Genomic DNA, 24,803 nt, shown 5'->3' on the forward strand with positions numbered 1-24,803 from the left:
CTAAGTAAAATGTCCAAATTGGGCCCAAGGTGTCAATATTTTGTGTGGCCACTATTATTTTCCAGCACTGCCTAAACCCTCTTGGGCATGGAGTTCACCAGAGCTTCAACAGTTACCACTGGAGTCCTCTTCCACTCAATGATGACATCACGGAGCTGGTGGAAGTTAGAGACCTTGCGCTCCTCCACCTTCCGTTTGAGTATGCATAGATGCCTTAATAGGGTTTAGGTCTGGAGACATGCTTGGCCAGTCCATCACCTTTACCCTCAGCTTCTTTAGCAAGGCAGTGGTCGTCTTGGAGGTGTGTTTGGGGTCGTTATCATGTTGTAATACTGCCCTGCGGCCCAGTCTCCGAAAGGAGGTGATCATGCTCTGCTTCAGTATGTCACAGTACATGTTGGCATTCATGGTTCCCTCAATGAACTGTAGCTCCCCAGTGCTGGCAGCACTCATGCAGCCCCAGACCATGACACTCCCACCACCATGTTTGACTGTAGGAATGACACACTTGTCTTTGTACTCCTCACCTGGATGCCACCACACACGCTTAACACCATATATACCAAAAAAGTTTATCCTGGTATCATCAGACCACAGGACATGATTCCAGTAATCCATGTCCTTAGTCTGCTTGTCTTCAGCAAACTGTTTGCGGGCATCATCTTGTGCATCATCTTTAGAAGAGGCTTCCTTCTGGGACGATAGCCATGCAGGCCAATTTGATGCAGTGTGCAGCATATGGTCTGAGCACTGACAGGCTGACCCCCCATCCCTTCAACCTCTGCAGCAATGCTGGCAGCACTCATATGTCTTTTTCCCAAAAACAACCTCTGGATATGACGCTGAGCATGTGCACTCAACTTCTTTAGTCGACCATGCCCAGGTCTGTTCTAAGTAGAACCTATCCTGTTAAACAGCTGAATGATCTTGGGCACCATGCTGCAGCTCAGTTTCAGGGTCTTGCCAATCTTCTTATAGCCTAGGCCATCTTTATGTAGAGCAACAATTATTTTTTTCAGATCCTCAGAGAGTTCTTTGCCATAAGGTACCATGTTGAACTTCCAGTGACCAGTATGAGAGAGTGAGAGCGATAACACCAAATTTAACACACCTGCTCCCCATTCACACCTGAGACCTTGTAACACTAACGAGTCACATGACACCGGGGAGGGAAAATGGTTAATTGGGCCCAATTTAGACATTTTGACTTAGGGGTGTACTCTCTTTTGTTACCAGCGGTTTAGACATTAATGGCTGTGTGTTGAGTTATTTTGAGGGGACAGCAAGTTTACACTGTTATGAAGCTGTACACTCACTACTTTACATTGTAGCAAAGTGTCAATTCTTCAGTGTTGTCACATGCAAAGGTATAATAAAATATTTACAAATATGTGAGGGGTGTATCCACTTTTGTGAGATACTGTAAGTGAAAAAAGAGCGAAAATATTTAAACATTTTGCAAATAAGTTTTTTTTTTCATAAATTTGGGCCAAAATTTATACTGCTACATATCTTTATAAAAAATAACCCAAATTAGTGGATATATTTAGTCTGTGTAAAAGTTATAGAGTCTACAAGCTATGGTGCCAATCATTGAAAAATGATCACACCTAATTACACCTGATGTACGGACGGCCTATCTAATTTCTTGAGGCCCTGAAATGTCAGGACAGTACAAATACCCCCCCCCCCCCCCCCCCAAATGACCCCTTTTTGGAAAGTAGACATGCTAGGATATTTAGTAAGAGGCATGGTGAGTTTTTTGAAGTTGTATTTTTTTCCCACAATTCTTGGGAAAATTAAGAAATTCATTTTTTTTTTTACACAAAATTGTCATAATAACAAGTTATTTCTCACACATAGCATATACATACTTGCAATTACACCCCAAAATGCATTCTGCTACTCCTCCTGAGTATGGCAATACCACATGTAAGACTTTTACACAGCCTGGCCACATAACGACCTATCACAATTTTTGAAGGCTCTTGAGCACCAGGCCAATGGAATTACCCACGAAATTACCCCATTTTGGAAATAAAACAGCACAATGTATATTCTATGAGGCATAATGAGTCTTTTGAACATGTCATTTTTTTCCACATGTTTTTGGAAAATGTGGAAAGAAAATGAAAACTTATTTTTAATTTAAACAAAGTTCACCATTTATAAGATATTTCTAACACATAGCATGTACATAGCAAAAATTACACCCCAAAATATATTCTGCTACTCCTCATGAGTATGGCGATACCGCATGTGTGAGACTTTTACACAGCCTGGCCACATACAGAGGCCCAACATCCAAGTAGCACCTTTAGGTGTTCTAGGAGCAGAAATTACACATCTAATTTCATTACAACCTATCACACTTTTGCAAGCCTGGAGCACCAGGACAATGGAAACGCCCACAAAATGACCCCATTTTGGAAAGCAAACACCCCAATACATAATCTATGAGGCATGGGCTGCAGATAGGTACTCAGACACTCTGATGAGCTGCATAGAGGTACTTGGGTACTCTGATGGGTTAGAGACAGGTACTCTGGTAATCTGAGGGGCTGCAGATAAGTACTCGGGCACTCTGGGCTGGAGACAGTTACTCATGTACTCTGATGGGCTGGAGACAGGTACTGGGGTACTCTGATGGGCTGGAGACAGGTACTCGGGCACTCTGATCGGCTGGAGACAGGTACTCGGGTACTCTAATGGGCTGCAGAGAGGTATTTGGGTACTCTGAGGGGCTGGAGACAGGTACTCAGGTACTCTATTGGGCTGCAGACAGGTACTCGGGTACTCCGGTGAAAGGAACTCGGGTACTCCGATGACAGGTACTCCGGTACTCCGGTGACAGTATTTGTAGAAAAAGAAATAGGTCGCACTCAATCACGGAATGAAGTTGCTTGAATTTATTGAAGTATCGTCATGCCAAACATCCAAACAGACAGGAACTGTTAACGCTTCACTCGGAACAAGCACGGAGACCCATGCGAAATGTTAATGTTTGGTAAGACGATACTTAAAAAAAATCAAGCAACTTCATTCCATGACAGAGTGCGACCTATTTCTTTTTCTACAAATACTTTTACGGTTGTGAGCCGAGGTGAGCACCCAGCTGGATTGCAGAGCACAGCTGATTGAGCCTGAGCGGTGTTGCTCTTTTCTTTGTGTAGCAGACTGTCATATTCTAATAAGGCAGATTTACCCCCCTGGTTTCTTCAGGCTGTGTGTGTGGACCTTTAAGACTGCTTCCAGCAGAGGTAAGCCTCTCACAGGAAATAGAAGAACAGGATTGTGTGAAATGTAGTTCTGAACTGTGAGAAGACTGTTGTTTGGATTTCAGAAGAAACTACGATCCCATGATACAACGGGGGAAAGGGAGGATCAGAGCAGAGCTAGACACTTGTCTGATTCAAGCATATCTCTCTCTTAGCTTTTGGCACTCAAGAAGAAAAAGATATGAGATGGCAAACCGTGGTCTGTCAATCTCAAAAAGAGGACCAACTAAGGGCACTGAGGACTGAATTGATATAGAATATAAATTTTATTGGGCACGTATGCCTAGAAAATCAAAAAATTATTAGAATAAAGAATCAAGGTGGTGTGGGAGACACTAGATGACAATACAGTATAAAAACATGAAAATACACACAAGCACATATGCTATGAGGACTAAGGATGATCGAACTTTTGAAAAGTACGGTTCGGCCAGAACATCCGAACTTCCCGAAAGTTCGGCCCGGATTTCAGAACCCCATTGAAATCAATTGGACCCGAACTTCGGTTATCAAAAAACACCATTTTGAAGCCCCAAAACCCAATAAATGCCCCTAAAAAGTGCCTAGGGTTCTGGGTCATGCCCCATTAACTATTAATCACACAAAAAAAATTCTTAAAAATTGTAATTTTTGATAAAAAAGCCAATTATTAAAAAAATTAAAAAAAAAAAAAAAGAGAGATTTTTTGATTTAGTATCTGGGGGGTTTAAAAGGTGTGCATGTAAAGTTTCAGCTCTGTAGCATGTCCAGAACCATGAAAAAAAAAAAAGATAATTTTTCAGTAGAACAGGGATGTGGGTCGGGACCCTCCTTTAACCGGTTGCCGACCGCCGCACGACTATATACTGCGGCGGTCAGCCCCGGCCAGGCAGAGTGACGTATCGGTACGTCACTCGCCTGTCACTGACTTGCGAGCCTATCGCGGGCGGGCGCGCGCCCGCCGAGGCGCGCGCCCGCTGCGGCTCGTTCACAGGCAAGTCAGTGCGTGTGACCGGCGGACTCGATGTCCGCCAGTCACACTGCGATCGCTCCTGTGAAGGGAGAAAGACAGAGCAGCTTGTGTAAACAAGCTGCCTGTCAGTTCTCCCTGTGTAAAAGTGAAGATCTGTCCGTTCTACTATGTAGAACGTTTGATCTTGGCTTTTACACCAATAGGAATGTCCCTACACAGTTAGAATCACGCCCCTAGGACACACTTAACCCCTCCCTGTCCAATAAAGTTAACCCCTTCCCTGCCAGTGTCATTTTTGCAGTAACAGTGCATATGTATAGCACTGATTACTGCAGTAATGTCACTGGTAACCCCAAAAGTGTCAAAAATGTCAGTCAAGGGTCCGATCTGTCCGCCGCAATGTCGCAGTACCGAAAAAAAAATCGCAGATCGCCGCCATTACGCGTTAAAAAAAAAAAAACAAAAATTACAAAAATCTTTCCCTTTGTTAGTAAACGCGATAACTTTTGCGCAAACCAATCAAAATACGCTTTTTGCGATTTTTTTTACCAAACATAGGTAGCATAAAACAAATTGGCCGAAAAATGTTAAAACATTTTGATTTTTACTTTTTTTTTTGGGGGAATTTCATATAAAAAAATGTGAAAAATAACGGAAAATTGATATCAAATACTTACCGTAATTTTCCTTTCCTGATGGACTCCATGGCAGCATACGTTCGGGTAGGCTCCGCCTCCTCTCCTACCTCATAGGACCCCACTCCCATAAATCTTTGCTCCCTTTCAGCATCAGTGTTCTGTAACTAGCCTACTCAGGAATTGGGAGGGGACTCCTGCTGCCATGGAGTCCATCAGGAAAGGAAAATTACGGTAAGTATTTGATATCAATTTTCCGTTTTCCTGACAGACTCCATGGCAGCATACGTTCGGGAAATAACTCGCTATACACTCCAGGGTGGGAAGATGCTGAACAAAGAAAACTTTAATTGGCACTGTCAACTGACAAAACTTGAACGCCAAAGTTAACTGAAGATAAGGCAGCAGGTTCAACACAGTAATGTGTAAGGAAGGTATTCACAGATAACCAAGCGGCTGCTTTACAGATCACATCAGGCGCGACGTGTTTAGAAACTGCCCAGGATGTAGCAATGCTTCTGGTAGAATGAGCCGTAATCGTCTCTGGAGGAGCCAAGCCTTTTGCTCTATATGCCCATTGTATAGCCTGGACAATCCATGCAGCCACCGCTCTTGAAGATGCACGAGTACCTTTCTTATTCCCATGGAGAAGAACAAACAGGAAATTCGATTGCCGAAAGGAGGATGTGGCCTCTAAGTATTGACTCAGAGTGTCTCCCACATCTAAAGGATGGACTAAGGATTCATCATTTGTTCTGAAGGTGGGCAGAACTATCTCAGAATTTTCATGGAAGACAGATGTAACTTTAGGGTTTGACCCCAACATAGGGATTAGGACCACCCTGTCCTGAAAAAAGGTCAGAAAAGGCTCTTTGCAGCCCAAATTGTGTATCTCTGAGACCCTCTTGGCAGAGGTGATAGCCACCAGAAATACCGTCTTCAACGTAAGCTCCCTGATGGACATGGAAGCAACCTCTTTCGAAGAAAAGAAGTCCAGGACCAACGGAATATCCCATTTCGGGAATCTAGGTTTTCTCTGCGGCCTGAGCCTGACTGCGCCCTTAAAAAACGGTTGGATCAGTTGATGTCTTGCCCACTGAATTCCGGTGAAAGCTGAGATGGCAGAAACTTGCACCCGGAGAGAAGAGACCGAGAGGGACAGATCTAAACCAGACTGTAGGAAACTCAATACTTGCTGAATGGTAGGTGCCCCTGCTGGACCCAAACCCTGGGCTTGATGACTCAGAAACCTTGCCCAGATTCTCTCATACACTCTGTTGGTGCTAGCCCTCCTCAAGCTCATAAGAGTGGGGATCACCTCTTCTGGACATCCGAGGGCCTCCAGCCTCTCCCTCTCAAGAACCAGACCTTGAGGTGTAGACGCGCAGGGCACGGATGTAGAGTAGGCCCCTGCGATAGAAGGTCTGGCCTGAGAGGCAGAGGGATCGGATCCCTGAGGCTGAGAAGGGACAGCAGAGGAAACCAAGGCCTGTTGGGCCAGAAGGGAACTATCGCTATGACCTCTACTTCCTCCATCTTCAGTCTCCGAAGGAATTGGAGTACTATTGGCACCGGTGGAAAGGCATAGGCAACTTGGAAGTTCCATCTGTCCGTGAGGGCATCCACCCCGAAGGCTCGAGGATCCCTGAACCTTGTGTAATACTTCTGAAGTTTTTTGTTTTGTGGACTCGCAAAAAGATCCACCTCCGGTGAGACTCCTAGAGACAGAACCCAATTGAACACCTCCTGATGGAGGGACCATTCGTTGTTGTCCAACTGGAATCTGGACAGGAAGTCTGCTTGCGTATTCAATACCCCCGGGACAAAGACCGCTGAGAGGTTGGCCAGGTGTTGCTGGGCCCAAGACATAATTGGATCTGTCTCCTGGAGTAGAGACATGCTGCGGGTTCCACCTTGCCTCTTGACGTATGCCACTGCCGTGGTGTTGTCCATCCTGAGTAACACTGAGGCCCCTTGAGTCAGATGGTGAAAAGCCTGGAGGGCTTTGAAGGCAGCTCGTAGCTCTAGGATGTTGGACACCACTCCGTGACTGGCGAAATTCCACCTGCCCTGTGCCACTTCTGACCGTCAGTGAGCTCCCCAGCCGGTACTGCTGGCGTCGGAGGTTATCGTCACCCACGAAATTGGAGCAATTGAGTGGCAGTTGGTTAGATTTGCACGGCGTAGCCACCAAGGAAGACACCCCTTCATGAATGGTGTTAGATAAATAATCTGTGACAGGTTCTCTGTCATCCACTGGTGGAGAAACCCCTTCTGAAAGGGTCTCAGCCTCCACAGAGCCCACTTCACCATGGGTGAGGTAGCCACTAGAGTCCCTACCACCTTTAGACACTGACGAGCAGTGAGCTGGGAGGCAGCGAGGGCGAGAGCCACCCTGCTCTGGACCACTGGAATTTTCTCTTCTGGAAGAGATATGGTGCAATTCACCGTATTGAACAGTGCTCCGAAAAAAAAAACAGGGACTGCGTGGGCACCAGATAGCTCTTCTCCAGATTGAGAATCCACCCGAACTCCTGAAGAGTACGAATCACCTGCTCCAGATGTAGCAGTAGCTGGGACCTGTCCATGGACAGAAGAAGGAGATCGTCCAGGTAATGATGTAATCTGATACCTCTGGTTCTGATGAGAGCCACGATTGCCAATAGCGTCTTGGAGAAGGTGCGAGGCGAAGTCAAGAGCCCAAAGGGAAGACATGTAAATTGCATGTGGACATAATTGACAGCAAATCGGAGGAACTGATGATACTCTTTTGCCACAGGAACGTGGAAGTACGCATCTTTTAGGTCTATTGATGCCAACCAATCTCCTGGGAGAACCGAGTGCTGTATTGTAATTAGGGACTCCATCTTGAATCTCTCTCGATGTATAGATCTGTTGAGATAAGTTAGAACTATTACCGGGCGCCAAGTGCCGTTCTTTTTCTGGACAAGAAAAAGAGGCGAATATACTCCTTGACCCCTTTCCTCTTCGGGAACTAGTACGAACGCTCGTTGATCCAGTAGGGTATCTACATAACTGAGAAGAACCTTCTTCTTTTCTGCTGCAGGAGGAAGGGAAGTTGCAATGAACCTGGGTTTGGGAACGTTGTTGAACGTCCAAGAGTGCCCTTGCGACACAACATTCAGAACCCAGGGATCCTGGATCGAGGCCGCCCAGACGTCCCGAAATTGGAGCAACCTGGCCCCTACCGGAACAGACTGGACGGGACCAACCTCAAAAGGATTTGGTGGCCTCCCGGTCACCGGACGAAGAGCCCTTGGGGCCTTTCTGAAAGGAGGACTGTCTTGACTTCCAGCTTCTCCCATAGGATTTTCCTGGTTTGTAGCTGTGCGCTTCCATAGAACGATTAGCGTTTTGCCTCCTTGGGAAAGAGCGTTTCTGATTGCTTGGGCGTTTGTCCTGGGGAAGGAACCCAGATTTTCCACCCGTGGCCCGAGTTATGGCTGCATCTAGTTTATTCCCAAAGAGGGAAGAACCCTCAAAGGGAATCCTACACCAAGCCCGTTTAGAGGCAGCATCGGCAACCCAGGGCCGAAGCCAAAGGGCACGTTTGGCCGTAACAGAGGCCAGCATAACCCGGGCCAAAAGGCGAATAGTATCTAAGGAAGCCTCCCCCAAGAAGCCCGCTACCATCTTCAGCTCCTGTATAGGAGACCTTTGGAGCACTTCCTCCGAAACTCCTCCAAGAGTATCTTCGAGGGCATTAACCCAAACCTCCATGGCCTTGGAAATTGTAGCCAAAGCCATTGCTGGCTTACAGGCCATGCCGGCTGATAGGTATGCACGCTTAAGATCAGCGTCAATCCTCCGATCCAAAGGATCTCTAAATGATGCTGTATCCTCCATTGGGAGAGTGACGTGTTTCACCAGACGCATCACTGCTGCATCCACACTAGGAGATGACTCCAAGTATTTCACCTTTTCCTGTTTAAAAGGATAGAGCTTCGATACTTTAGTGGTCATGGAATTTTTCCTTTCCACTTTGCTCCATTCTTCCGACATTATATCTCCCAGTTCCTCTAGAAATGGGAAATTTAAACGCTCTTTGCATAACTGCTTGAAATATTTCTTCTGCTTAGGAGAAGAGACAGCAGGATCCTCCCAGTCAAGGGCCTCTCTCACCGCTTTAACTAAGACACGAGGGCAAATTCAAATCCAGTACCGGAGTCATCCGAATCGGACTCAGACGGGAGGATAGATGTATGGCTGGGTTGGGAGGACTCAAACGGATCCTGAACCGACAAATCTCTGTCAGGAGAGCGTGACGGACCTGCAGAAGTGCTTGGCTTATGCAATTCAGCAAGAGAGTCCTTTAAAACTCTGCGTACCACCTCCTCAATATGTTTGTCCGTTTTTTCCCTTTCACCCGTAGCTTGGGTATAACAGGGTTTGCACAAAGAGGAACCGTCTGGTATCAGGGTACGGCAACCCCAGCATTTTTTCCCTTGCGGGCGTTCTGAGCTGCCATGGTGCGAGGAGGAATGGTGCTCACGTCCCCTGCTGTGGGAGGAGCTGCGCTTAGACTTAGATGAGGAGCGCTGGTGTTGCGTATTTGCCTGACTGTCTTTGCTGCGTGTGCGGGGCTGTTGATCAGACCTAAGAGAGCTGAGACAGACATATACAACAAGCCATAAGAAAGATGAAAGAGAAACAGGGCATTAAAACTGTTAAAACCAGCACATACCTAGAAAGAGCAGGCTGGCCACTAGGGGGCGGCGATGAGTCCATTGCTCGAGTAAACTCAATGGTGCACTAGTTAGGGATAGGAATCCTAATAGGAAGAGGACATAACCATCAGTCCCATTTACCCAGAAAGCAAGACCCCCAGGGGAAGGAATCTTCTTACCTTAACCACAGGACCGGAGTCTGGGGGAGGCTACCGATATGCCGACCTTCCCGCCAGCTCCGGTCTAATCCTAAGTTTAAATAGACCGCCGGGCCGTGACACGCCGTATTGCGCAACCGCGCGTGACGTCAGACCGCACCACTGCGCATGCGCGACGACTCCGATACTCAGAGCGTACTGCGCATGCCCAGAAGCGCCGAACAACCCGGAAGTAGCGGCAAAGACCGTGGCGGCGGCCAAGAAGCACCATAAGTAAGTACTAAGCTACAGAACTGGCAAACCCTGAGCAATAACTGACAGAAAAACACCCTAGACACGAGCATAGACAAAAAAGGCACTAAAAACGAAAGATAAGCATAAAATGAGGAAAAGAAATGGTCCCATATAAGGGCTTACCACCCTCCGATAGCATAACCGAGTCCAGGAGACGCAACACCAGCTTGTGCCTTCAGGCAATAAAGGGCCACCCGCAGCAGCAGGGCTCTCTCGGCCAAACCACATAGCTCCAGCTAAGGGTCTCTTCCATTGCCCCCTCCATACCCCGCTAAGAGCCAGGGCTTATCGGAGACTCCAAAACTCAGTCTGCCACCGATATACAGGACCAGATAGTAGGAACATCAGACATATGTATGAGGAGGACGAAAAAGGAACACTGATGCTGAAAGGGAGCAAAGATTTATGGGAGTGGGGTCCTATGAGGTAGGAGAGGAGGCGGAGCCTACCCGAACGTATGCTGCCATGGAGTCTGTCAGGAAATTGTTATTTTTGCAAAATTTACGCTCTTTTTTTGTTTATAGCGCGTGATCAAAAAATCGCACAGGTGATCAAATACCACCAAAAGAAAGCTCTGTTTGTGGGAAAAAAAGGACGTCAAATTCGTTTAGGTACAGCGTCGCACGACCGCGCAATTGTCCGTTAAAGTCACACAGTAAAAAAGCGCAAAAAAACCCCTGGTCCTTTAGCAGCCAAATCCTCCGGGGCTTAAGTGGTTAACTTTAACACCTATATGATATTTTTTTGGGATCTTTGCAGTCAGGAAAAACATCTGAACTTGTGTATAGTGGTACTGTGCACAAGTTCAGATGTTTTGCCTGCCTCCAAAACCCCCCAAAAAATGCCAGCAAAAACACACCTGGGCATTTTTTTTTTGACGCTAGCGTTTTTTTGGCATTTTTTTGGGTTCTTTTGAGGCAGGCAAAACATCTGAACATGTGTATAGGGGGTATATATAGACATATATGTCTGAATATATACCCCTAGACATATATAGGTGTGATAGTAGCAGAAATATATTACTGTAAATGATTTCATTAGCGCAAGCATTTATTTCTGCTACTATCACACCTATATATGTCTAGGGGTATATATTCAGACATATATGTCTATATATACCCCCTATACACATGTTCAGATGTCATGTCTGACATCAAACATGTCCTCAAAAAAGCACTGGCAGTGGCAGCCCCTGCAGCATGAAAAATGCTTGGCTGGTGAGAAGCCATATGCCTGTCCGAAGCTATTCAGAGAAATGATCATTTCTCTATAGCGGTCACCCTGCTATGGAGGGGTTTTGTCACCCTGCCATAGCAGTCACTGCCAGTTAACCCTACACTACACTACGGTCCCCTGACACTTAACACTTTCCCTACAGAAACTAAATTTTTGAAGCTAACTAAAGTGTAAAGGAGCACTCTAACTACACTAGATATCCCTTTCCTCACACTAATAAATGCTAAATTACACTTTTAAAGTAAAATTAACAGAACTGCTTCCAATCTCTTCCATGTCCAGTATAACAATGCTAGGAATATGGCGGGGGCGATCTTATATACTGGGGGGCGTATTCACTAATGATTGGTCTAGGGACCCCCTAGTCACTCCAATCACATTCCTAGCATTCTCCTGCCCCCTCAATTGGCTTTTGCTAATGGTTCTGGTCCAATCACGGACTTTTAAAGCCCATTTCCTGAAGCATTGCATTTTGGGCGGTTCTGGTTGCCGAATTCTGAACTTTTTGGGCAAAAAGTTCTAAATTCGGCCGAACCTCGAACACCCAATGTTCGGGCCGAACCGATGGTGGACCCGAACCGTTCGATCATCCCTAATGAGGACTCAAAACATAATATCTAAACACATTGAAGGAACATCAAAAAAATGCAAAAATAGATCAATACGGCTTGTAATGGAGGCCAGCAGGCACAACTTGTTGCATAATGACCCAATGTGTAAGAGATATAAAATCACAGGACCGGACATGCACCAACTCACACTGTGAGTTGATTGCCGTGTACGGTGATGTGGGAGGACCTCTCAAATGTGACCTATGAGCTCAATATCCCGTTATCTCTGGCTGATCCAAACATGAAGGTTCCATAGGGTGAAAAAATTAATGGATGGCTCTAATGAAGAAACATGATAGCGCTGGTTGCTGGAGCAGACAGGATCTGTGATGGATCCAGAAAATGGAGTGTCGTCACAGCACTAGTAGTCCGTAACGTAGGGACCCCTCTGTGGAGGTCACGGATCACCGCGGAACACACAATAGCTGTTTAGAACTTCAGAAGAGTCAATAAAATATTTGTAAATAGGTCATAAAGTGGCTGGACCCAATGTTAGGAAGACTTCAATTGGCTCAGATACACAGTCCGGCAGGTAAGCCGTAGTGGACCCAATGGCAGGATCTAGTCACCAGAGTGAAAATTCACAAGCGGCTATTACCTGCAGCGGTGGTGACTCTATGAATCAGATGAATAAAGCCGCTCAATCAGGGATAAGAGCTGCGGAGGTCCACGATTTGGTCCGGTTGCCCAGGTTTGTCCGGTCCGTGGTGCCATCGATACGGCGTTCACCCTGTGCATTAAGCTACACCGGCGCTGATGGATGGACTTCCAGGTCGAAGGTGACCAACTCACGTCACATCCGGTTTGTCGGTTAGCCGGGTGCATACAGGGGAACAGCCCCACGAATGAATAGTCGGAAATTCTCAGACCCAAGGACAGGCAATAGCACAATGTGCAATGTGGTGGACGCTAAACCCTGACGCGTTTCAATGACTACAACGTCGGTTTCCTCAGAGCTAATGTGGACCTGGGTAGCGCCATATTTTATAACAACCCTAATTGGTCATGATTAGTTTATTGGATACTAGTGTGCACAGTAAGTAAGTCTAATGGAGTAGCGATTACATCCTTCCTCCACCAGATGTCACTGCACCAGCAAGTCAAACAAATATCCATTTATGGCGTCATCCATTCCACCAGCGTCATGGCTCCATCTCCGCATAGCTTACAACAATATATACATTTGTTTACTTCTTAGAGGTTAACAGCAGAGGTCATCTTGCCCCTGTGAGCACCATATACCATGCGGAGAGGTGACCATAATATTAGATACAAAACAGTACAAACTAAAAACGCTGCAACAGTAACAGGGCATGATACATGTACATATAATAAAGAATATATATTTAAGTACATCGCTGTTTCCATCAGGGCTATGTGTTCCTTAGTAGTAAGTCAGAACCAGTTGTTCCCTATGTGCGTGGGGGCCATATATAGAAAGATGAAGGGGTCCATAGTTGAGCGAAGCTCAAAATGGACAAAATTATGGGAAATCCCCAGAAAAGCAAAGAACCGAATATAGTATGCCGAGATAAAGGGAGAAAGGGGTCCCAGAGGTTCCCCCCCAGTGGGATATGGAAACTTATTGTATTTTTGCCCTATACCTGAAAAGGATGTTACAGGAATATAATTAGATCAAAGAGGATCCATGAAGGTAATATGAAAGAGAATTACAATAAGGACCCAAGGTTCCATAGAGGTAATGTACCATGTGTGAGACCTCTTTATGTTAGATGGTGAAGTATATACCCCCTCATCTATCCATTCTCAATACAACAAAAACAATACCCAGCCACGGAAGTCACGGGATTAAAAAGGGTTGTAAACTAAACTCAACGTTTAGTCCTTGGGGCACCAAGGATCCCATTTTATATATCCACATTTTTTCTTTTTGTAGAAGAACATTATCGAAATCCCCTCATCTTGCTGGTAGATTTAAGGCATAAATGCCTCTTACCCTTAAGCCCTCGGGGTTGGCATTATGGTGTTCGAGAAAGTGGAGGGGCACAGTCTTATTATCCACCTTCTTTTTGATATCCGCAATATGTTGACCGATGTATGAGACCGATGAGGAAACTAAAATAAAAGAGCTAGCCAGAAGAGATGCCAATTTACGTATAAAATCTACAAAGATGCCCTCCCTAACTAAACACAGAAATATTAAGGTCTTCCTGGACTTGGCCCAAGAGGACCTTGGGAAAATTAAATGGCAAAGGGAGGGGATTGATAATTTGTCAAAAGAGGAAAGAACAGCTCTAAGGGAATTGGCAGAGGCACCCAATGTGGTCATAAAGGGCAGCGACAAGGGAGGGAATGTGGTACTACTGAGCGAAGATATGTATGTCAAGGAAATACAGAGACAGCTGGGCGATACCAGCACTTATAAGAAACTCAGGGATAGTCCCTTTCCCTCCCTTGTCTCTGCCCTCAACAAAAAGATATCCTTAGCTAAGGAAGCTAACTTAATTTCCAAGAAGGAGGCTGACCACTTGATGGTTAAACATTATAACATCCCCACATTCTATACCATTCCGAAATTACATAAGTCCTTAAGTAACCCTCCAGGGCGACCTATTGTTTCGGCAATAGGTGGTCCCCTTGAAAAAACAGGGAAGTTCATAGACGCCCTAATCAAGGATATGGTGACTAGCTTACCCTCATTTGTGCAGGACACGAGGGATGTCCTCAGGAAATTGTCAATGACCTCTGCTATGCACAATATCCTTCTAGTAGGCATTGATGTGGAAAGTTTATACACATCGATTCCCCACAAATGGGGTCTTAAAGCTGTCACTCATTTCCTTGATTACAAGTTTCCCGGCCTTGGGGCTCACAACGAGTTTGTTGTGGAACTTCTTGAGTTTCTGTTAGATCAAAATTACTTCCAATTCCTAAACTCATTTTATCAACAGATCAGGGGCACCTCCATGGGGGCTCCGTGGGCTCCGGCCTACGCATGCCTCCACCTTGGACTCTGGGAGGAGCAGGTAGGATATCCATCCCCAATGTACCTCAGCCACTCTCTCTTGTGGCTGAGGTACATTGACGATGTCCTGCTCCTCTGGGGCGGTACCTCTTCTGAACTCGATCAATTAATTAACGAATTGAATGGGAATGATCGGAACATCAAACTTACCTATACTGTAACCCCAAATCATTTACCATTGTTGGACGCGTTAATCTCACTTGAGGACGGAAGGATTAAAACCACGACCTACCGTAAAGATACGGCTGCCAACACATTGTTGGGAGCCGATAGCCACCACCCTAGACCTCTCATCGAAAGTATACCTGTAGGGCAGAAACTGTTCTGACCCTGCAGACTATCAGACGGAGGCAAAGCAGCTCCATAAACGTTTCAGAGAGAGGGGATATACACATAAAACAATAAGAAAAGTGCGTAAGAAGGTTGCCCTTAGACAAAGGTCCAGCCTGTTGGGTGGTCAGGACAGTGCCCAAGTAAGTTCAGGCTCTGGTGAAACAACATATCCACGCATCATAACCCCCTATGGCACCCAATGGGAACAGGTGAGAACAGTCCTCTCAAAACATTGGCAGGTGTTAACTGTATCGCCACTAATTGAGCGAATAGTGGGCCCACTGCCCCTGCTAACGGCCAAACGGGCCAAGAATTTGAAGGACACTTTATGACATTCGGAATTTGTTCGCTCTAAGAGTGGTAAAAATTGGTTGACTTCTATGCCTCGACTGAAAGGGATGTTCCCTTGTGGTCTCTGTTCCATATGTAAATCAATAATCAAATCCAAACCTTTAGGAGCTGTGATGGACAAAAGGAATTTACAATTAACAGCTTCATCAATTGCCAGACTGAACGAGTGATATACCAGTTAATATGTCCCTGCAATAAGTCTTATATTGGCAAGACCAAACACCAGTTAAAGACACGTATTGCGGAACATATTGGGGATATCAAAAAGAAGGTGGATAATAAGACTGTGCCCCTCCACTTTCTCGGACACCATAATGCCAACCCCGAGGGCTTAAGGGTAAGAGGCATTTATGCCTTAAATCTATCAGCAAGACGAGGGGATTTCGATAATGTTCTTCTACAAAAAGAAAAAATGTGGATATATAAAATGGGATCCTTGGTGCCCCAAGGACTAAACGTTGAGTTTAGTTTACAACCCTTTTTAATCCCGTGACTTCCGTGGCTGGGTATTGTTTTTGTTGTATTGAGAATGGATAGATGAGGGGGTATATACTTCACCATCTAACATACAGAGGTCTCACACATGGTACATTACCTCTATGGAACCTTGGGTCCTTATTGTAATTCTCTTTCATATTACCTTCATGGATCCTCTTTGATCTAATTATATTCCTGAAACATCATTTTCAGGTATAGGGCAAACATACAATAAGTTTCCATATCCCACCGGGGGGGAACCTCTGGGACCCCTTTCTCCCTTTATCTCGGCATACTATATTCGGTTCTTTGCTTTTCTGGGGATTTCCCATAATTGTGTCCATTTTGAGCTTCGCTCAACTATGGACCCCTGCATTTTTCTATATATGGCCCCCACGCACATAGGGAACAACTGGTTCTGACTTACTACTAAGGAACACATAGCCCTGATGGAAACAGCGATGTACTTATATATATATTCTTTTTTATATGTACATGTATCATGCCCTGTTACTGTTGCAGCGTTTTTAGTTTGTACTGTTTTGTATCTAATATTATGGTCACCTCTCCGCATGGTATATTGTGCTCACAGGGGCAAGATGACCTCTGCTGTTAACCTCTAACAAATGTATATATTGTTGTAAGCTATGCAGAGATGGAGCCATGACGCTGGTGGAATGGATGACGCCATAAACGGATATTTGTTTGACTTGCTGGTGCAGTGACATCTGGTGGAGGAAGGATGTAATCGCTACTCCATTAGACTTACTTACTGTGCACACTAGTATCCAATAAACTAATCATGACCAATTAGGGTTGTTATAAAATATGGCGCCACCCAGGTCCACATTAGCTCTGAGGAAACCGACGTTGTAGTCGGTGAAACGCGTCAGGGTTTAGCGTCCACCACATTGCACATTGTGCTATTGCCTGTCCTTGGGTCTGAGAATTTCCGACTATTCATTCGTGGGGCTGTTCCCCTGTATGCACCCGGCTAACCGACAAACCGGATGTGACGTGAGTTGGTCACCTTCGACCTGGAAGTCCATCCATCGGCGCCGGTGTAGCTTAATGCACGGGGTGAACGCCTTATCGACGGCACCACGGACCGGACAAACCTGGGCAACCGGACCAAATCGTGGACCTCCGCAGCTCTTATCCCTGATTGAGCGGCTTTATTCATCTGATTCATAGAGTCACCACCGCTGCAGGTAATAGCCGCTTGTGAATTTTCACTCTGGTGACTAGGTCCTGCCATTGGGTCCACTACGGCTTACCTGCCGGACTGTGTATCTGAGCCAATTGAAGTCTTCCTAACATTGGGTCCAGCCACTTTATGACCTATTTACAATTATTTTATTGACTCTTCTGAAGTTCTAAACAGCTATTGTGTGTTCCACGATGATCCGTGACCTCCACAGAGGGGTCCCTACGTTACGGACTACTAGTGCTGTGACGACACTCCATTTTCTGGATCCATCACAGATCCTGTCTGCTCCAGCAACCAGCGCTATCATGTTTCTTCATTAGAGCCATCCATTAATTTTTTCACCCTAAGGAACCTTCATGTTTGGATCAGCCAGAGATAAAGGGATATTGAGCTCATAGGTCACATTTGAGAGGTCCTCCCACATCACCGTACACGGCAATCAACTCACAGTGTGAGTTGGTGCATGTCCGGTCCTGTGATTTTATATCTCTTACACATTGGGTCATTATGCAACAAGTTGTGCCTGCTGGCCTCCATTACAAGCCGTATTGATCTATTTTTGCATTTTTTTGATGTTCCTTCAATGTGTTTAGATATTATGTTTTGAGTCCTCATAGCATATGTGCTTGTGTGTATTTTAATGTTTTTATACTGTATTGTCATCTAGTGTCTCCCACACCACCTTGATTCTTTGTTCTAATAATATTTTGATTTTCTAGGCATACGTGCCCAATAAAATTTATATTCTATATCAATTCAGTCCTCAGTGCCCTTAGTTGGTCCTCTTTTTGAGATTGACAGACCACGGTTTGCCATCTCATATCTTTTTCTTCTGGTATTGCATTGTCCAACGGTCACTGACCAGGACTTCATTTTTTGAGCTACATACTCTCAGGGACAAAACTCCACTAACTCCCCATATCGGGATATTGATCAGGCCAAGTCTTGGAATACAACCCTCTGCTTCTTTATAGTTTTGGCACTCAAGGAGGACAGATCAGCCTGCAGGTGTGCTGAGACACAGACTGTGTTTGAGGCCTAGTGCATGAGGCTTCAGCAGCGCGGATGCTGGTGATCGTACAGCGGTGGATGTTACAGCGGAGTAACCGGCCGGGTGTGGAGGATTGCTGAACAAGGACACTGACGGATGGGGTGAGAGACCTCTGATTGCAGCACACACTGTAATTGATAGAAACAAAGCAAGGAAAGGTCGGTGACACAGTTTAGCTTGGACAGAGAACTGCACTGGTCATAGGACAGTTGCCACAGGACACTGTAGTGCTGATTTGTGCGTGGCAGATTATAAGGCCTCACCTCATACATTCAACTTTCCCAGATGATACATCTATTTAACTGAGTACAGAAGCCTATTTTTCCTTATAGTTTGGATTACAGTTAATCGTTACTTTGCAGTGGATTACAATTGCTTGTTACCTCTACAGTGGAGTACAAGTGATCGTTACCTTTACAGTGGATTACAAATACTATTCCTTGGATGACCAATGATCCCTTGGCCGGCGAAGACTAGCAAGACTCTTGCAATCTAAAGTAAAGGGGGCCCCCTCAGGATACAAAGTGCACTCTGATAGATAGCCTAGCATTAGGTTAGATAAATTACAGTGCTATTCTTTATCACAGTTAAATACTATTTCTGGGGTCACTCTCACAATTATTTGAGGGATGATTTATTGACAGATTATGGATACATCAGTCCTCAATTATAATAGCATAATATATATGTGCATTTGGTGTTTGCTTTATTGGATCCTGAGTGCGGAATCCTATGCAACTCTGGGTTAAGGATTCAGGATCTTCTATTTGGTTCTCTTCATTTTTGAATTCTTGTCATGTTGATTTGTAACTACTACACTTTAATTGTCCAGTAAACGGTTAAACTGGTGCTTCATTGTGTCAAAGTGTATTCTTAAAGGCACATTCACCCAGAAAATCACCAGGTGTGCCAGAGGGGTGGAGCTTGATTTTGGGGGTTGAAAGGCAGAGCAAGGGACCTGTTTTACTTCAGCGGCTCCTGAGGGGGTAGAGCTACATTTGCAAATCCGGTGACAGGTATTCAGGTACTCTGATGGGCTAGTGACAGGTATTTTGATGGGCTGGTGACAGGTAGTTTAATAGGCTGGTGACAGGTCCTCTTTATTGGTGGGCAATCAGTGTGTTTTGGTGTGCACTGTTAGTGGTAACTAGCTGTTACCGCAATCTCCTCCTTACACAGGATCAGTGTGTGAGGAGGAGAGCCCGGTAACAGCTAGTTACCGTGGTTTGTTTACATTCTGTGACCGGCTGTGATTGGACACAGCCGGTCACGTGGTAAAGAGCCAATTTCATTGGCTCTTTACCCTGATCAAGGATGGGCTGTGTCAGAGTGACACTCTCCATCCATGATTGCTGCTCTGCACGCCCTTGGGGGGCGCGCACGAGCGGCGTGCACAAGGACAGTGCATGTGGCCGGCTGTAACTGGACACAGTCGGTCACATGGAAAAGAGAAATTTTTTATTGGCTCTTTACACTGGTTGGGTATGGGCTGTGTTCCGAGGGACGCACCTCATTCCTGATTGCCACACTATGCGCCCCCCTGGGGCGCGGGAGAGGGGTGAAAATGAGCAGACGTCATATGACGTCCGCCCAGAGGGACAAAGCCTTCCTGCTGATGTCATTTTACAATGTGCCAGTAGGGAAGTGGTTAAAAGGTAACTCCACTTTTGGAGTAAAGGGTAACTCTAAAGGGTAACTTCACTCCTCATTAGTGCCCTGCAGCTGCCACAGCTGATAGATAATTATGAAACCACTCCTATTTGACCCATTCAACACAGAGGCACAGAGGAACAAACAGGTATTTCTTCAGAATACTAAAAGGTAGGAATCTGCAACTGTTTGTTAAAATCCCTGCAATGTACAGTGATCACCCAGAGGGGAATGTTTTTTTCTCAACAAAAGTGGAGTTACGCTTTAAGCTAAGACAAAAAAATATGCTGTCACCTTAAAAATTCTAGATGCCTGGCTGTTCCTGGCATGTAATGTTACAAGTAGGAATGAGCCTAAGATTCAGTATGAATCTTTGGTATGGATTTAGGGGTAATCCCACAGATACAGTAAATGAAGGGGAAAAAAGTCATACTAAACCCTTATCTGCGCATGCAGCCTGGAAGGCAAGGAAAGGGGGTGCAAGAAACATGTGGTTTCACCTGAACCATAGTGGCATGGGGGGGTACCTTGCCAGGGGGTAAAGTTGCCCCACAGTCCCGCAATAAAAAATTGCCATTTGGATTCCGGACCGCCCACTGTGTATTTACGTCGGTACTTTGACGTTAAATACTGGTGTTATGGCAGCAGATAGCTGCATTTTTCTACATGGCAGACGGTCCTCTTTCACATAAAAGTTGTCTCAGCAGAGGATTCACCACAGGATCACTTTTATGGGCGGCGGGAGAGGTGCCCCCCTCCCGCCGCTTCCCGGTTGTTTTGTCTGCTTATCGGAGCTGTCGCTAGTGGGGAAAATTATACGGTCCTTTCAGGTCCTAGGCAGGAAGTCGAGTGAGGGCAAGATGGCCCCTACTCGACTCTATGGCCTTGGAGGCCTGAAGCAATGTCATATGTCGCTACCTCCCAACGCCCTAAAGGGCCCATTTTTTTTTCTTGCAGAAACAAAGACATTTTTTTTTTTTTTTGCTTTTTAGGGTAGATATGAGACCTCAGATCTTTCATTAAAGAGGACCTGTCCTGCTTATTTCTATTACAAGGGATGTTTAAATTCCTTGTAATAGGAATAAAAGTGATCAAAATGTTTTTTTTTTTTTTTAAAGGGACGGTGTAAAAATTAAAAAATAAAAGGTAAAATAAATAAGAAAAAAAAATTGAAAGCGCCCGGTCAGTCTAAACTTGCGCGCAGAAGCGAACGCATACGCAAGTCGCACCCACATATGTAAACGGTGTTCAAACCACATATGTGAGGTATTGCAGCGATTGTTAGAGCGAGAGCAATACTTTTAGCCCTAGACATTCTCTGTAACCTATAGAAATGGGCAAATATGGTGTGACATAAAGTATTGCAACGATTTCCATTTATTCTCTCTGCTAAAAAAATATATATATAATGTTTGGGAGTTCTAATTATTTTCTGGCAAAAAATATTGATTTTAACTTGAAAACAACAAGTGTCAGAAATAGGTCTGGTCCTTACGTGGTTAAAAAAAAGGTAAAAAAAAAAAAAAGGCATCAGAAGATGGCAATAGTGTCTCCTGCTTCTATACTGCCCTCTGAAAAGTGATCCCCCATGGATCACTTTACAGAGGATGGTAAGCTGCTATCACTAGCTTTCACAACATTAAAAGAATATATAAATGTAAAAACAGTGCTGCGCTACTAGGTGTATCTAAACATAAACTCAAATGTGATATTGTAATGCTAATCACATACAACAGTTGCAATGAAATCCTAATTATCAATAAACTCAATACAAAAAAATGCAAAAAATCATAAAAAAAGCTAGTTTGGCTGTACATCTTCTATGGATCACAGGAGTGCCTTCCATTCTGCACTCCTGTGACCCGTTATCAGGAGAGAGTGGCTGAAGTCCGCTCTCTGCTGATGTCACAGATGTCAGTCCAGGCACCACGGCATCACGACCACAGAGTCGGGATCCGCTAGATCCCTGGACCGTCACCTGGCTCAGGCTCTCAGCGAGCCACTGAGAGCCGTAGCCTGCAGCTCCCCGCCCCTCCACAGCCCAGCACTCCAATGAGCGAGAAGGGGGCAGAGCAGAGACCGATCACTCGGTTCAGCAGCTCTCTGTCAGGGAGCTGTCAGAACCGAGTGATCGGCGGTGTTCGATTGTTCAGTTCTCAGTGCAGAGGCACCAGGAAACAGATGCTGCATCCACCTAGGTAGGTATAATTGGGAGAAAAAACCAAACACCATACTTCTCTTTTAAGTAGATCCACTACTTTATTGTACTGGTGATTGTCACATGTGAAAGAAAGTGAAGGGAAATCCAAAAATGTTGTGTTGTCCCCAGAACAAGATGTGAGGGGTAATATTCCAATGGAGTAACCTGTTCAAGGGATGACTGTCCACTGTCCCCTCATTTTGAGAGATTTTCTCCTGTTCCATCTCTGTGACACTGTAAAAGAAAATTTCCCAAGTGGTGCATAGACAACAAAAACAGTAATCTGGAAGGGGCTTTAACCCTTCCCCATTCTTTACAAAACTTTAAAGATATAAAAATAAGAAGTGCCAAGAATGGAAGCTTATGGACAAACACACAAAATATCCGGAGAGATAGATACCCCATTTTCCTTTATGTCACATGGACCAAAGCCACATAATCAAATTACGCTCCATCTAATGTCTATACCGCTAAGGTCTAAATGAAAAAATATATACAGTACATACATATGTAAATATAATGGAAATTTTATGTAACCATCAATAAAATAGTCTTGTGTAAGCCCAAGGTATGATATAAAGTATATGGCTCTGTTTCAGTGTATACATTGATGTTGCTGGTTCAAAGTTTCCACAAAAGAGTTGAGATAGAGAGAAACAAAAAATTATAACAGCCATAATTTGTAAACTTGGTGGTTTAGTCAGTTCGGTTTAAACCCCAACTCTGACAGTTGCATGTAATATTAACCTCCATCCATGTGACTGGTCCCTTGCAGTCTACTCTCCAAGGTGCAGCTGGGGTCAAATGCTTGCTTCCTCACATACAATGCAAGACTATTAGCCATGCATTGTACAAGATGGTGCTGAGGGACTGCCCACAACCCGGAGCAGAAGAAAGAAGAGGAAAGTGTTGAAGCCTGTTGGAATGAGGAACATGGTATCTAAAACAGCCTCTTCCTCTACTCCCTATAATTACTGAACAATTAACCCTTCCAGTGCACAGGGGTCCCACTGCAAGGATTTTTATCTATTCAAGAGTTGTCTTAAATGCTTGTTAGAATATTTTCTAAAAAAAAATATATATATATATTTTTTCCCCCTAATTTTGTTGCCTTTTATTTTTACAACCTTTACAAGCTGTATGCATGTCTTGTCTTCTGTATTTAACTTTGATGCTGAGTTGTCACATCTATTTTTTTATTTTTGAAATAACTTCATTTATAGTTTTTAGAACGTCTTTATTTCTCAGACTATATACTAAGGGATTTAACATTGGAACAACAGCAATATACACCATTGAGAGTATTTTATCCTGTTCTTGAGAAGACTCTATTTCTGGTTTCATGTTAAGAGTGAGAGATGTCACACAAAATAAAACAACAATGATGATGTGAGAGGAACAGCTAGAAAATGCTTTAAGTCTTCCGGTGGATGTATGGATCTTTAGAATTGTAGATATGATGTACATATAAGATATGAGAATTAATATGAAGGTGACAAACCCTAAAACAATACCATCAACAGTAATTAGGATTCCAATATTTGTGCTGTCATTGCAGGAGATACGAAGAACTGACTTCATATGGCAAAAGAAATGGTTGATTTCACTGCAAATGGGAAACGATAATTGTGAAATAAGCAATGCATACATCATTGAGTTAAAAGTCCCAATAGTGCAACATAATATGGTCAGTGTCACACATGTCCTTCTATTCATTATCACATAGTAGTGCAATGGAAGACAAATGGCCACATATCTGTCATATGCCATAGAAGTCAATAAGAAAAACTCTGTTCCAATAGAGAAAACATAGAAGAATATTTGTGTAATACAACCTGGATAGGAGATACCTGTGTCACCTGTAATAGTAATGGCCAGAAGCTTTGGCAAGATTACAGAAACATACACCATATCGAGGATTGTTAGGTTACCCAGAAAAAAGTACATGGGAGTATGTAATCGGGGCGTGAGACACACAATTATACCCACAAGCAAATTTCCAAGTATGCAGAGTAAATACATTGATAAGACAATGATAAAAATGATAAGTTGAACTTTGGGATAACTGGAAAATGCCAGCAGGTGCAATACCTTCTGTTTTGTAGCTGTATGAACAGTTTCTTTTAAAGCTTTGCAAAGACCAATAGAAACATTTAGACCTTGAAGAAAAAAATGTAAACAGGATTTACCATGATCATTTTGTGTATACATGTTACATTGTAGCTTTCATTGTTAAAGCTGAACTCCAAGTAGACACAAGAGGAACAAATAATGTAGCCCTGTAGTAATTAATACACCATAAATACAGCATGTAAGTACCTGAATTTGACTTGGTACCAGCTTCTTGCGTTCTACTGTACAACAGAGATGGGACTGGGAGAGGGAGAAGCAGCGTGAGTCAGGTGTGATGCAGTGCAAAGAGCATGCTGATAAGAGGAGAGAGTAGAGTGAAAGAGAGATAAGCTCACCAGTCATAGGCTGAGGGAGAGATAAGACCCGTAACTGAAACAGAATCTGGTCTCCTTACCAGCCAGATAGAATTGTGCTGTGTTGCAGAGCTGTATACATTTTAGAATTTATTGGACGGAAACAACATTTTTTTCACAGCTAACAAAGATATATATATATATATATATATATATATATATATATATATATATATATATATATATATATATGACTTAAAGGTGTTT

Source organism: Pelophylax lessonae, assembly GCF_965119305.1.
Source record: "Pelophylax lessonae genome assembly, chromosome: 4".
In the NCBI taxonomy this organism is placed as follows: domain Eukaryota; kingdom Metazoa; phylum Chordata; class Amphibia; order Anura; family Ranidae; genus Pelophylax; species Pelophylax lessonae.